Source organism: Pan troglodytes, chromosome 11 (assembly GCF_028858775.2).
Source record: "Pan troglodytes isolate AG18354 chromosome 11, NHGRI_mPanTro3-v2.0_pri, whole genome shotgun sequence".
Lineage (NCBI taxonomy): Eukaryota > Metazoa > Chordata > Mammalia > Primates > Hominidae > Pan > Pan troglodytes.
Window position 1 is genome coordinate 107,244,514 of NC_072409.2, and position 13,516 is coordinate 107,258,029.

General features: G+C 39.7%; 1 protein-coding gene and 1 pseudogene across 38 annotated transcripts in view; one reads left to right on the plus strand and one right to left on the minus strand.

Annotated features, from left to right (window-relative positions):
• Nucleotides 1–13,516, plus strand: part of PTPRD (protein tyrosine phosphatase receptor type D) — a 2,309,829-nt gene that overhangs the window by 1,906,817 nt on the left and 389,496 nt on the right. The window lies entirely within an intron of this gene.
• On the minus strand, nt 994–1,579 carry LOC464992 (ribosomal protein L18a pseudogene; annotated as a pseudogene).

Genomic DNA, 13,516 nt, shown 5'->3' on the forward strand with positions numbered 1-13,516 from the left:
AAACAATACAATTGATAAATAGGAAAGTATATTATGTGTTCAAAGGTGACCTAAGTATTATGGTGGGAGAAAGACCAGAGTAAGGGAAATCAGGAGAGTGCATGATGGGGGTGGGTAGGGGTTCAGATGTGATTTAAAATTGGGTAGTCAGGTCAGTGAGAAAGTGACATTTAAGCAAAGATTTGAAGGAGGTAGGGAAGTTAGCCATGGGGAGGAGTATTCCAGGCCAGGAAAACAGCCAGTCCAAAGACCCTAGGGCAGGACCTGGACTGGCAGGTTCTAGGAATAGCAAGGGGAATGAATGGAGAAAATGTAAAGGATTAGGAGAAAAACCTTGTACAGAGATCCTATAATGGGGAGGTATTCTCCTGCGCACCAAGCTATCTGGAGGTCAGGCTTCCTGGAAGCAACAGGAGTATTTAGGAGTTTGCTAGTGATGTTGGGATTTAAGAGCCAACAGGCAGAAAAAACAGCTTGTGCCAAGGCTCAAAGGAATATGACTAGTGTCTGCAAAGGGCAGAATAAAGGAGGCTGTGATAAAAAACAAAACAAAACAAAACAAAAAACCCAATAAGCTGTTAAAGGGGAAAGGTAAAGATGATTATATTTGTGCTTTGTTAGGATTACTCTGATTACAATATGGAAAATAATCATTGCTCTTGATGGCACTGATAACTGAGACACAAAAATTTTCTCCTGTAGTGATGGATGTCCAAGAACAAGTAGATTATATAGATCATCTCTTTAGGTTTGTGACCTGCTTCTCATCTGATCCACCTTAGGCTTTAAACGCAGGGCCGTTATTCATTATTATGGCCAATAGTAAATTTCTTGCCAGGATACTCTGACTTGTAGCATTCTGATAGGATTAACTGATTCAAAGCCTGAAATTGAGTCACTGTGTACCAGACAGGTCAGGCCTCACTAATTCTCACCATAGTCCTCCAAGTTATGTGTCAGTGGATAAAGATTTTTTTTTTTTTCTTCCACCGGGGCGTTCCTGAGTTTATTTGGGGCACACCCGGGCGAGGGCCGTGCACCTAGAAGAAGGTGTTGGGCCTCTTGTTGGTGAATCGTGGCTTGTGCTGAAGGCGCAGGACCCGGTGGGGTAGCGGGAACTTGGTCTTGGAGTCGTGGAACTGCTTGACAGCCGGCCGGCGGCACTTGCTGGCCGCGATCTCTTCCACCTTCATGATCTGAATGGAGTGGGCCCGGACGCGGTGCCAGGCACCCATGTCTCGGTAGCACTGGGTGACAGCGCCTGCGGTGGTCAGGTCCCGGTATTCCCGGTACATGTTGTGGGTGCCGCTCCGGGAGTCATAGCGCAGCCAGATCCCGAAGTTCTTCACCCGCAGGGGGTACTTCTCAAACACCTGACCACAGTAGACAATCTCCCCTGAAGACTTCTTCATTTTCTTTAACTGAGACACGAAGTACCAGAAGCGGGACTTGGCGACGACATGATTAGGTGCGAAGATTCGCATGCGGTAGAGGGGTGGTGTGTGGCATTTGGGGGTGAGCAGGCGGCGACCCACTACCTTGTACTCTCGTAGTGTGCCCGAGGCCTTCATGGCGTCCTCTCCGCGCTCGCCGCCACCCGCAAAAGCTCAGTGGATAAAGATTTTAAGTGGGCAATTGGAGACTCAGTTTAGGAGCAAAGTGGATACCAAATTTCAGATCAAATGTTTGACCCTGAAATTCCGGCACTGACAGTTATGCAGGAGAAGTTGTGTTTTGTTATCGTTGTTGTTGTTTTTAAGTCTTTTTAATCCTCTCGGATTCTGTTTTATAAATAAAAATTACACACACATACCTAGATTTCTGAGATTTTTATTTTGAGATTTGTAACATATTAAAGAATCAGGCCGGGCGCGGTGGCTCACGCCTGTAATCTAGCACTTTGGGAGGCCGAGGCAGGGGGATCACCTGAGGTCAGGAGTTTGAGACCAGCCTGGCCAACATGGTGAAACCCCGTCTCTACTAAAAATACAAAAATTAGTCAGGCGTGGTGGTGGGTGCCTGTGGCCCCAGCTGCTCGGGAGGCTGAGACAGGAGAATCACTTGAACCCGGGAGGCGGAGGTTGCAGTGAGCCAAGATCGTGCCACTGCACTCCAGCCTGGGCAACAAGGAGGGAAAGTCCATCCCCCCCACCCCCCAAAAAAGAATTGATACGATCTTTGCATATTCAAATTTTATTAACATGAAAAGACTGAATACAGTAGAATATGTAGGAGATCAGCTGTTTGATTAGATAAATTATCCCCTGCTGGAACTACCTCTAAAACTGCTGTATTTTCAGTGCATTCTGTCTTTAGCTTTGTAAATGACTGTTGTTCTGGATCCTGGAGGCAGTATCTGTCCACTTTCACACTTTGAAGAATCCTTTACATGCTCATCCTGCCCAGCTTCTGTCCAAAAAGAAAAAAAAAAAGGCACATAGTGACGAAAATAACACCAGTAAAAAGTTTTTACAAAACCTTTCAGATTTTAAGATTGTTTAGTGTTGTTCATTATTAAAGACACACAATTGATTAACAGTAAACTAAATATTTGTAATAAATAATGACTTCTTTTTCATTCATAACAAGAAAATACTGTTGATATAGGCTGTCTTTACCCTTACAATATCCAGCCAAAAGACTGTTTACCAAAATTACTAAGGACAGCTCCATCCCTGTCTCCTTCAGTATAGTTATGTGATACATTTGTAAGACAGTTATTTCATTTGTCACACTCTGCATTGCATCTCCCTCCCTCCCCTACTCCTTGGTCGATTTAAAAAAATTTATATAGAGTAAAATCCACTCTTCGTGGTGTACTGTTGTAGGAGTCTTGAGAGATGCATAGTTATGTATTCATTACTACAATTACATATAGCAGTTCCTTCACTTCAGAATTTCCCTCACACTGCCACAATATGTAGCCTTTTGGGTCTGGCTTCTTTCACTGAGCAAAATGCATTTAAGATTCATCCATGTTGTTGCATAAATCAATAGATCATTGCTTGCGTAGCATTATATCCGTATCAGAGTTTTATTTATTCATTTGGGTTGTTTCAAATATTTGGTGATTATGAATGAAGCTACAATAAACATTTATGGGCTGGGACAAATACGTTTTATCAGTCTCTGGTGTGGTGGTTTATGGACTTTCTAAAACGCAAAACCAACAGATACCTGGGCCCACCTCCCAACCAACCTAATCAGAATCTCTGTAGATGGGGTCTGGGCTAATAGATTTCATGAAAGCTCCCTACATGGTCCTGCTGGGCAATCAGGCTGAGAATTATTGCTTGGAGACATGTGATCTTTGTATTTTTGGTAAATGAGCTCTCGAAGGGTTTTTATTATTATTTTTGCTTGGCAAGGTTTAGTAATTTGAGTAATATAAGATTATGCTTCATATTAGTTGTTTTTCTTAAGGACTTAATTTCATTTCAAGGAGAGAGTTACTGTATGCTAATTAAATCAAGGCCTTTTTAAAGGTACATTTATTGAGGCTTAAGTAGTCATGATAGAAATATATTTATAATATGCCAATTATATCCCCCAAGAATATTTTAATAATTATATATTTGATTAAAAGGCGTACTTGTTAGCTATACAGTATAATTATATGTTTGAATAAACTATTACTAGAACTAAATGAGCTTCCTTAATTACCAAGACAATTATTTTATATTGCTGATGAAATATATTATTATCTTACATATATATTGGTAGTGAGTTCTTACAGTGTTTTATAATGATATTCAACAACCAGTTAATTAATTATGTTGAGTTCCGGCATGAAATAACATTAAATGTTACTATAAATTGGACATTTTGGATATCTGACATTAAAATAAAGTAAGATATTTTCACATCTAGCATTAATTACATAAGAACACATGGAGTTTAAATTAATTTCCCGAACTTAGTAGAAATGTTACTTGAAAGCAATATATTTTAATAATCAAAGTGCTTACCAAGGTGAATTTTTATTTCAGCCTAAAGTTTAAGGCTAGTTTTATTCGTTTGATGGAGATCCTGAGAATAATTCTGTGAACACTAAATGTTTGAAGGCCCTTCATATGTAAAGTTCTCAGAAATAAAGTCTTTTTAATAAGACTTACCTAAAGTATTTAGATTATACTAATTTTATTTCTGATATAAAATCGTTAATTGTTAATTCTGACATAAAAACTCATTTATAATTATGAAAGGGCACATTTTTGATATCCTATTACTGTTATTATTATTGTTATTTTTATTTATTTATTTTTTGAGACAAGGTCTCACTCTGTCATCCAGGCTGGAGTGCAGTGGCACAATCACTGCTAACCTCAGCCTCGACCTGTTGGGCTCAGGTGATCCTCCCACCTCAGCCTCCTGAGTAGCTAGGGGAATAGGCGCCTGCCACCATTCCTTGCTAATTTTTGTATTTTTTGTAGAGACGGGGTTTTGCCATGTTGCCCAGGCTGGTCTCAAACTCATGGGCTCAAGTGATCCACTGCCTTGGCTTCCCAGAGTGCTAGGATTACAGGCATAAGCCACCCTGCATGGCCTTATTTTTTAATATCCTCTTGATTTACCTTTTGAATGTTATTAGCTAATGAACATGAGCTGAATGTACTTGACCCTGAGACCTTTAAGAGAGCCAAGTCTTTCAGAAATTTGCTTTCTTGCAAAGGGTTGTAGCTCATTACCAGGAGCATATATTGTCCACTGTTGCCAGGAAAAAAGCTTCTAATATTAGTAACAAAGAGCTAATATTTATTGGGCACTTAGGATGTGTGTGCACTATGCTTCAGGCAGATTATTTAATAACAATCCTGTGTTTTAGGAACCCTTATTAGCCTAGACTTTAAGATAGGGTAAATTGTAGTTTGGAGGGGTTAAGTAATTTGTCCGTAGTTGTTCGCTGTTTGTTCATAATACATAATAAGCTGTGATTCATACCTAGGTTGTCTGACTTCAGAGATCACATGCTTAATTCCTGAGGCACTCTCTATTATCTTCATTTGCCCATCTTTATTGCACTTAAAGATGCCCTATTTACCTCTCCCTTAGCACACCGAACATATTTTATAACTCTAGTCACTTTTTTCCTCTTTGATTCCTGTGTTTGGTTATGTAGACTGACTCTTCCATTAGGATCTAAATGATTTCTTTTTTATTTTAATTTTTTTATATTGACAGATAACATTAAATGTATTTACTGAATATAACTGGATATTTTAATGTATATGTTGTAGAATGACTAAATTTGGCTAAGTAGCCAATGTGTTACCTCATGTAATTATAATTTTTGTTATGAGAACACTTTACATCCATTCTGTTAGCATTTTTCTTTTTCTTTTTTTTTTTGAGATGGAGTCTTGCTCTGTCGCCCAGGCTGGAGTGCAGTGGTGTGATCTTGGCTCACTGCAAGCTCTTTGCCTCCTGGGTTCATGCCATTCTCCTGCCTCAGCCTCCCGAGTAGCTGGGACTACAGGTGCCTGCCACCAGGCACAGCTAATTTTTTGTATTTTTTAGTAGAGACAGGGTTTCACTGTGTTAGCCAGGATGGTCTCGATCTCCTGACCTCGTGATCCGCCCGCCTCAGCCTCCCAAAGTGCTGGGATTACAGGCGTGAGCCACTGCGCCTGGCCTCTGTTAGCATTTTTGAAGAATGCAGTATCACATTTTCTGTAGTCGCCATGTTGTACAGTAGATCTGTTGAACTTATTCCTCTTAAGTAAAATTTCGTGTCCTTTGACCAACATCTCCCCAGCCCATCCCAACCCCCTACCCAGCCTCTGATAGCCACTTTCTACTTCTATGAAATCAGTTTTTCAGATCCCATATATGAGTGAGATCATGGAGTATTTGTCTTTTTGTGCCTGGCTTACTTCACTTGCCATAATGGTCTCCAGACTCATCCATATTGTTGCAAATGACAGCATTTCATTCTTTTTTTAAAGGCTGAGTAGGATTTCACTGTGTACATAATAGGACATTTTCTTTATTCATTCATCCGTTGATGGACACTTAGGTTGCGTCCACATCTTGGCTAATGTCAGTATTACAGCAATAAACAGAGGAATGTACACATCTCTTTGACATACCTATTTCATTTCCTTTGAATATATAGACCTAGTAGTGGCATTGCTGGATCACATGGTAGCTCTATTTTTTTATTTTTATTTTTATTTTTTTTTTTTTTTGAGACAGAGTCTCGCTCTTGTCACCCAGGCTGGAGTGCACTGGTGCGATCTGGGCTCACTGCAACCTCCGACTCCCAAGTTCAAGTGATTCTTCTGCCTCAGTCTCCTGAGTAGCTGGGATTACAGGTGCTCACCACCATGCCCAGCTAATTTTTTTGTATTTTTTTGGTAGAGATGGGGTTTCACCATGTTGGTCAGGCTGGTCTGGAACTCCTGACCCTAGGTGATCCGCCCACCTTGGCCTCCCAAAGTGCTAGGATTACAGGTGTGAGCCACTGCACCCGGCCGGTAGCTTCATTTTTCATATTTAAGGAACTTCCATACTGTTTTCTATAATGGCTGTACTAATTTACATTTCCACCAGTAGCGTGTATGGGTTCCCTTTTCTCCACATCCTCACCAACACCTACCTTTTGTTATTTGATAATAACCACTCTAACAGACATGAGGTGATATTAAATAACTTTTTCTATGTTCTATTTGCACATTGCCTGAGACATGGTATACTCTCAATAACTGGTTGGCTGAACAAAGAACAGATATAAATTTTATACACGGCATCCATTTTTGTTGGATTGAGATTTCCCCTTTATTTAAGAGGTGCCTTAGAAGGCATTTGGAAAGTGAGTCAGTTTTCTTGCATGGTGCAGAGCTAGCTTAGCCTGTGAGGTATAAAATCTTAATGCCTTTTATCCATGGGCAAGTTTGAAGTTCCCCTAAAAGCATAGTGCCATACTGCTGGCACATACAAGGAAACTTGCACTATGATCATTTTTATTCTGAGAGAGACAATACACAACCAGTATAGGTAAGCCGAGAGATGTACCTGGGAGATGACAGATGTGAACACTGTGGTATGCATTATATAGTTTCTTGCTTGAGGAAAAGGTTATTGAAAAATATTTATTGTAGACAATAATAGATTATACTTTAGTAGTGGCCATGGTTAAACACAATAGTAGGAGACCTTTTCTGTCTGTGAGGAACACCCAATATAATTAGGGAATCAGATCATTAAGCCTTAAATTTCAAAGTAGATGTAACAGATGGAAAGGAAAAACTAGAACTTAGACTACTCACCTCCCTAACTGCCTGCTTCTTGTCTGTACTTCTTTCATAGGAAATATATGAATTTCTTAGCCCATGCTAAGTAATTTAAGGAACACTTTGTCCCAAGAACAATGTAATCAAGAAACACTGCTACTTTCTGCTGGATGTTTGAAAGGGGCTTTTTATTTTTACATGGTTACTCTGAAGTAACTCAAATCACAGAAGCTGGCTGACCAAAAGGGCATGTTCCTGTCTTTGGTCCATTACTTGCTTTTGAGAGACATAATTCAATTTAAGATCTGCATTTCTGATGGAGAAATATCCATTGCCCATCCAGGTAACATCCTTTCACAACCTTCTGTCACCAAAGAATTATTCAAGTGACCTTGTATGTTTGCTTAAGGTTGGGAGCGACCACTTCCCTGGCAGTTCCGTAATATACCCACATATTTCATTGCTGCAACAAAGACATAGAGTATAGTCCTTAAGGTCCTATACTCAAAATAGAAAGTTTGGATAAAGCTAATTGATTGTAGGCTTGCTGTTGTTCATTATCTTAATTAGTCTAGGTAATTAAATCATTAATTGATTGGAGCTGATCCCTGCTAAAGGAAGTAATAAAATAGTAAAACTCAGTGCTTTTCTGTTTGATCCCATAAGAACTGCCATTTCAGTTCTTCACTCGCCTCTTCATTTGTGGTGTTTTGTGCTGTCCAGCGGGGACAGTGGCACGGGAGGATAATGCTAACCTGTGGACATTGCTGTTGCTTCAGAGGCATGCTGCAGTGAAATCAGGAAGCAATCCCAACCTGGCTGTGGTTAATTAACACTGGACGCCAAGCTATGCAGATGCAATCCATTATGAAGACAACCCTGACTCTGGCAATTAGCTTTCATTGTTTGTTGTGCTTTGCTTGGGTACATCTCTGAGACTGTGAATTTCCATCAAAGGACTCTGACATGCATTCCTGCCTGGCATATGCTCACACATCTCTGCTCCTGAGATGAGCGCTTTTTTTTCTTAAGCTCAAGTTCAGAGCCTTGGGATAATCGCTCTGTTTCCTAAATATATGAAGTTCTTTTTAAACTTCAAAGCCACAGTAGGGGAAGGAAAAAAAGAGAGAGACCATGCAAACTTAGATGGCTTCTAGTGAATTGAATTGGCAAAACCATGAACACTTGTCTTTAGCTGCTGAAATGTGAGATGTTTTCATAAAGCTATTTCAAGTCTGAAAAGTTGCTTTTTAAAATGAATCTCTAATCCAGTAACTACAATAATATTTGAGTCAGACTAAATAAAGGAAAGGTAAAGCAGTAAGAAGTTGTTTTACCTTGGGATAAATATCAAACCTCCCTGAAAATCCTATTATATCTAATTTCAGAAGAACTTCTGTAGTAAGCTTGGTTTGATCAAGATCCCTTGGAAACAAGTCGGTTTTCTTTTTTTTAATTTGGTGTTCTTTCTTATAATGTTTCTCTTGAGGAGAATTGTGGAAGTAATAAGATTCATAATTGGCTTCTTTTCTCCTTTGCTTGGACTAAGTGAGTCTGGCAGTTCCTTGGGAGAATTTGAGTCCTGTACTTTTCTGGTCAACAAGATAGCAGTAGTGAAGCAGCAGAATTGAGTTGAAATGAATGCCTGGCTTGGAATTTACACATATGGATACAGTGCTGACTAAATGCTCCGAATCACAGTTGGCCATTTTTATTACTATTGATAGAGCTTTCAGAGAACTCTGCTCATGGAAAAATACACTTAACAAATATAAATGCTAGGTGCTTTTACCAAAAGAAACACCTAGGGAATTGCCTTTACTATATCAGCAGTAGATTATTATTACTACTGTTTTAATCTAGTAAGTAATAAACATGTGATACATAATTATAAAGACATTTTCTACCAAGACATGCATGTGCTTGCTTCCTTTAAAACTATTTTATGTGAATATGATAAATTATTTTTTATTTTCAATTTGTTATGTGTTTAACTGCTGTCTAACTTAAGAAGCAGATATATCTTTTATATCTTCTTTGCTGTTGCTTCTTATGAATTTTAAGAGACAAGGAAATGTTGGTTTAGAAATGGAAAATGATGTTCCCAAGTAATCAGGAAATAATTCAAAATCCAAAACTAGTATTACTTGATACCTTAACTTCTGGGAATTTGTTTCTTGTATGTGCTCCTCTGCATTTGTTAAAATTATAGAATACTTTTGTTTCAAAACAAATTTAGGTACAGAAATTAGCTGGGCGTGGTAGCAGGTGCCTGTAATCCCAGCTACTCGGGAGGCTGAGGCAGGAGAATCACAGAATCCCAGAGGCGGAGGTTGCAGTGAGCCAAGATGGTGCCACTGCACTCCAGTCTGGGTGACAAGCAAGACCATCTCAAAAAACAAAACAACAACAGTAACAACAACAAAAATTTAGGAAAGTGATCATACTCATTAAGGGAATAATATATTTTTCTTGTGAGAATTACACAAATTTGATAATCCTTGGGTCAGGGAGTGGTCAAGGCTGAGCCCTTTTTTAAACTTATTGAAAATTGCAGTAATATAAGGAGAGGCTCAGATAGAAGTGTGTTATAACCTGTTTTACATGGATATGATGAATTTATACAGTTATGACTTGTGAACAATAGAGAGAGGGAGAAAAAGATTGAGAGCCATTGAACTTTCTTTTCTTTTTTCTTTTCTTTATTTCTTTTTTATATTTTTAAGGAGTCTTGCTCTATCGCCCGGGCTAGAGTGCAATGGCATGATCTTGGCTCACTGCAACCTCCACCTCCCGGGTTCACATGATTCTCCTGCGTCAGCGTCCCAAGTAGCTGGGATTACAGGTGCACACACCACCACACCCGGCTAATTTTTTTTTTTTTTGTATTTTTAGTAGAGATTTGGCCAGACTGGTCTTCGACTCCTGACCTCGTGATCCGCTCGCCTCATTTCTTTTTACCATCTAAATGGCATTATCTCTATGATAGGCTCCTCGGGTATTTTACATGTCTTATGCTTCCATATTCTGTTTGTACAGTGCTTTGATAGTGTACAGACAACTTTCATACACATCACCTCACTTAACCTTTAATGCATCCCCTGTAAGGGAGACATTATGTCCATTTTCAAGTTCATGATACTCTAAGTAATGAGCTAGGACTCAAACTCAGATTTTCTGATTCCAGGAACAGATTTTCTTTTTAATGACCTTAAGCCTATTCCTTTTTTTCCTTCTTCCCATCCTCCTTCCTACTCTGCTTTCCTCCTTCCCTGTAACTCCTTCCTTCCTTTCTTCCGTCATTCATTCAGAAATGCCTACTGAGATTATATTAGTGAGAGGAAACCAATTCGGCTGGAGTTTAGGGAGTGTGTAGGGAGATGCAGAGGATGGAGTGGGAGGGCGGAAGGCAGCCAACCCTGCACAACGTTGCTGGCTCTGGTGTGGAGTGTGAACTTTGTCTGCTCTGTAAACTCAGTGTTCATCAAGGGAAGAGTGGTTGATCAGGTGAGAGAGAATGCTGGCACCTACTCTTATGGTGGCTGTGGAATTGGAGAGAAGTGGATGGATGCCAGAAATATGTAGGCAGGTTGAATAAACAAGAGGAAGTAAATTATTTCCTCATATATTGAGGGTGAGTATATAAGGAAATGTCAAGGATGACTCCCAGATTTGTGTTAAGAGCACCTGTTGGGGTGATTGTAGTATTTATTGATAAGAAACACTCGGAGGAGGGTAGAATTGTTTGGCTTGAATGGAGAATCATGAGCTCGGTTTGGGACATATTGAATTTTATCTGTCTGTTAAATAACCTTCTGGAGATGCCAAATAAGCAATTTGATACTTGAATCCAGAACTCAGAAAACTGTGGGCTGGGGATATTCTCTTGGAAGTCGCTAGCATATACATGGTAACAGAGCCACGGGATTAGACAAAATCAACAAAAAAGAGAATAACAATGCCGTAGGGTTCAAGACCCAAGCTTTGGGTTCCCCAGTTAATAGAATTAATAGAGGTTAGGATGAGAAGTCGAGGGGAAAAAGGAGACAAGAGAAAGAAAAACAATAGAGTTGGAGGAAAATCCAGGGAAGGTTGTGTCCTAGAGGCTGCATGCATAGAGGTTTGGAGGAAAGCTGCTCTCAAATGCTGTTGATGGATCTGAACATGTCCATTGGACTTGGTAATAGCAGGGACATTAATGACATCAGGGAGACTGAGGTGGTGGAATGGTGGAACTGAAAGGGTAAAGAAGAATAATTTTTAAGGGAGAAGTGGAACAGAGAATTCTGAATCTGGGAATATTCATTTAACTCAGACAATTCAAAGCAGAATATTTTTTATGTAATATCATAAGTACTCATTTAACAAAAAAAGAGCACTTTAAACTTCTAGGCTTCTAGACTTTATCATATTTCTTCACTTTCCTACTGATCTCCTCAAAGAATAGTCTGTGTATTACCATCCTGCATATTTGGTCTGGAGAGGAAGTCTAAATAGTTTTCCAGATTCACTATTGGTATAATCCCCAAGTACTTTTTCATAATTTGGTATCTGACCAGCTCTTCTGCTGATTTGATGGAACCCTTTTATGGTGAACTGCTTAAAATTCTTTACGTAATTGGAAATTGTCTTTATGAATAATACAAACTTCTCCAGTCAATCCAGTTGATTCAGTGGTGCTAACTCTCCCCAAAATGTCCTCCTTCCTCTTGTTTTTAGGCTGAACTAAATTGTATATCTTATGGCCGGGCGCAGTGGCTCACGCCTGTAATCCGAGCACTTTGGGAGGCCGAGGTGGGCGAATCACAAGATCAGGAGTTTGAGACTCGCCTGGCCAACATGGTGACACCCCGTCTTTACTAAAAACACAAAAAATTCGCTGGGCGTAGTGGCGGGCGCCTGTAATCCCAGCTACTGGGGAGGCTGAGGCAGGAGAATCGCTTGAACACGGGAGGTTGCAGTGAGCCAAGATCGTGCCACTGCACTCCAGCTGGGGCGACATAGCAAGACTCTGTCTAAAAAAACCCCAAAAAAATTGCACCTCTTATATTATGGCTTTTCTTAAAGACCCAGGGAGAACCTCTTGTGCAGCTCTCCTTTACAGATTTCTATCAAAAAACTCCCAACTGTCCTTGTTGGCTTTATTTTGATCTCTTCAAAACTGGAGCTTCCTGAAGAGAGGGATACTGTTTCTTTATTCTCATGACCTCACGTAGTAGGTAATCAGTAAATGTTTGTTGAATGAATCCATGAACCTCAACTATGCTGATCCAACTGAGAAGCAAGAAGTATAAAAAAAAGACCACAGAAGATAAGGCACACCAAATAAGCACAGTACTTTATTTCAAGTAAAAGCCCAGAAACCTCACTCAGAGCATTTTTTTTTTTTTACTTTACACACTAAAATGCTTATTTATCTGGCAGCCATGCTGTCCTACATAAACGTAGACCAACTGCTGACCCACTGATAAATTCCAGAAAAATCCAGGCAACCGTCTGACAGGGAAATTAAAAGCTATGAAAGTAGATGAGAACGAAAGCTACAAAAAGTAGGAGAGCAAACTAAAGTGACACAAAGTAATTGAGAGTCCTCACATTAAAAAAAATAAAGTGGTCTGCCAAGGCCTTCTGTCAGATCTAAAGCCAAATGTATAAATGAATTTACTTAAACAGTATAAATAAACCCTGATTTATCAGGAAATGATCATTCTGTTGTTCAAAAAAGCAGAACGACATTTAATACATTGAGAAAAGAATAAAGATTACAATAAAGTATGAAGATAGGTATAGCTTAGAGAAACAAACCCTCACTTTTATATGGAATACTCTATTTTTAATGGTGGCAGTAACTGAGATAGTATTGTGGTAAACACATCAGAGTATTCAGGGAGATTAAAATAATTTGGGGCTGGGAATGCATTGCATAAGAATTGGGCATTCAAGGGTGAGAAAGGAAGAGCAGTATGTAGCAAATGGCACAAAATCTTTCAGAAATTATTATTATTATTATTTGAGACGGAGTTTCACGCTTGTTGCCCAGGCTGGAGTGCAATGGCGCGATCTCGGCTCACTGCAACCTCCACCTCCCAGGTTCCAGTGATTCTCCTGCCTCAGCCTCCCAAGTAGCTTTGGATTAGAGGCATGTGCCACCACGCCCAGCTAATTTTATTTTATTTTTGGTAGAGATGGTGTTTCTCCATGTTGGTCAGGCTGGTTTCGAGCTCCCGACCTCAAGTGATCCGCTCACCTCGGCCTCCCAAAGTGCTGGGATTACAGGCGTGAGC